A 2,901-nucleotide genomic window follows, 5' to 3' on the forward strand; every position below is an offset into this window, starting at 1 on the left:
ACATTAAAACATTGAGTGCAAAAAATTTTCAATTCACTTAAAAGTTCACTGGAAAGTTCCCAAGATATGGTGAAATGCGCAAAAAGTAAGGTTAACACTAAGGGGTCCTAACATTGCATTGCTTTCCTGACCAAACTATTGGGATAATATTTCCAGATTGCGGCAACCCCTATATACTGGGGATCAAAAATCCGAATACGCAGGAAAAAAATTTCTCAAAGTAGGCTCGTTTTAGTGTCTGATTTCCGAACTTAAAATATATTGTCTGCTATAATTAAGCGGCATATTTGAATTCACCCTCTCGATCCATTAAGATTGAGTCCTAGAACGTAAACATCTGATCATTAGATCAAAAGTTAGTTTTATTTTTGCTTACTACTCACTGTACACTAAAACGTGATTTTTTCTCTTTTGAAATTTCGATTTTGATGCCATTACTTCGATCTCCTTCGGGTTGTGCTTACTTTATAAATTTAATCTCAACTATATTTTTCTCTTCACTTTTAAACTGTAAAGACTTTTTCTCCATTTGTAAATTATAAAAAAAAAATATTAATCTGATTGCGTAAACAGTTAATTCATTAAAATTGGACATTCTAACAGTTAATTCATTAAAATTGGACATTCTCAATTAATTCCTTTCAATAGTCATTAATATTATTAATAATTATTATTTACACAAAATTATAATGAGGTAAGGTTTGATTAGAAATTTAAAACTTTTTGCTGCTATAATTAGGGAATTTCTATCGACAAAATTCAAGTAATTTTTTTTTCCGGAGCAAAATGCATTTTTATTTAAAAGGGAACAATACTGACTTAATATTTATACGATAAAAGACTCTCTAATCGCTAACACCGATGACAGGAGAAATTTTCAATTTTTTTTTTTCCAAAAAAGGTTTAAAACTTAAATTGTTGTTCTTTCATTATAAAGCAATCGTATAATATTCTCGTATCATGTAAAACTTTATAACGAAGCTACTTATCTACCGTTTTGCAGTTATAAAATGAAATAACTATTAAATTATACTTGCATCTTAAAATGTAATACTCAATTTTTCAATGAATTTTACGATTATTATTATAAAACTGCGTATAATGAACATTTCAATTAAAATAATTAGTACGAAATAGCTGCTAAAAATTCTCTTAAGCATTTATAAATATTATACATTTATAAATTTCAGCTTTTCGCATTATTGCTAAATAATCTCTACGTCGAAAAATATTTAAAGAATTTCATAATAACAGAAAATTAAATAAAATTTTAAAAAAATTGTAAATGGTTATGGAGCAGAACCATTAAGTTTAATTAATGATTATAGAATTGGAAACTAAGTCTCTGATAAACAATAAAAAAAAATTATCTTTAAGTAAACAAACTTTATTATAATAATCATTTCATTATTAAGGATTAAAGGTTATTGTGAAATTATTAATTCTAATTAGTGGATAAATAGGAAAAGAATTTCACTACTCGTAATACATTTAATGAAAGTTATGAAATTATAGAATATGTAATAATGTGTAATTTTTCTATCTTAGTTCTATTACGACCTTATAGAAAACGCTAATAAACACAATTTAGTCAACAGATACAAACGATTATGTCGGCGCTATAACAAAAAAATACGCTTTATATTTTATTTGATGCAAAAGAATCAAATGAAGACCCGCTTAATTGAAATGTCGCATCCATATTTAACTTGTTGAATGTTATGCGATACCGAAAACAAAACAAAAACATAAGCACACAGCTGTTTGGCGATTTGCGAGAACGCTCCTTTAACGCCAATAGAAATTTTCGCCAACCCTTGGCAATCTACGGTATGTTTCGTCAATTCGCCTACGGGTTTGAAATTCTAATCATTTGCATATCATACTCTACTTTGCATTTCCTGAAAATTTCAGCTCACTCGCGTAAGTCGTTCATGGTGTTGCAATTTTCACAAACATGAGTTTATATTCAATTAAATATTAGAAAATAAAGATATCATACATAATAGAATCAACACACATTAGTTTTGTTATCCATGTTAGAATTCGTATAGTTTTACGTCATCTGCTTATAATGAAGGAAACTATTACGTAAATAATTTATTGCGTAATTTTGCGAGAAAGTGTTTTTTGACTCTCCCCTTCCCTATGTTTTGTTAATGTATCCATTAATATATAAAGATACTCTTAAATCCGACTCCTAATTTTCTAATATAGTAACATCATCATTTTTATCATTATTATAAAATCAAATAAGAAAATTAAAGTATTTATAGTATAAAAAAATTTCCCATTATGTGTTTCTTTGATTTAAAATAGTTACTTTGTATTTAAAAAAATAAATAGATAATTGATAACAAAATGTAAAGATGTGGTTATACAATTTCTAACAGAAAATAAAATTAATTCAAATATTCCCCTCTTCATAAGATTAAAAAATAAATACATTTATAATTTAATGTAATAATTAATTTCTTATATTTGATGAAGTTTAAAGAAGGAATAAGTTTATTAATGAATTTGAAATTATATCTAAAATTATAATTGAATAAATACTATAGATATACTATTATTTTTTTTAAATAGGAAAATAAAATTTTTTCCAGAAGAAAATAATAAATTTATATTTCTTAAATATCTAGATTAATGCGTGTTGAAAGGTTTGCTAAATAGCAGCCAACTAAATATATGTGGCGTAACCAAGGACGTAAGGAATTGATTAAATCATTTGATTGATGAAGAAATAAGTAACTTCAAAAATTATAATAGAAATTATTGACATGTTTAGAGTGCTCTAAGCAAGAGTGCATTTTCTAGACCCAACAACACGCAAAAGTTGAAAATGAAACAGATTTGAAAAAAAAAGAAGCGAAACACAATGTTGGAAACGAAAAAAGGGAA

Source organism: Parasteatoda tepidariorum, chromosome 5 (genome assembly GCF_043381705.1).
Source record: "Parasteatoda tepidariorum isolate YZ-2023 chromosome 5, CAS_Ptep_4.0, whole genome shotgun sequence".
Classification (NCBI taxonomy): Eukaryota; Metazoa; Arthropoda; class Arachnida; order Araneae; family Theridiidae; genus Parasteatoda; species Parasteatoda tepidariorum.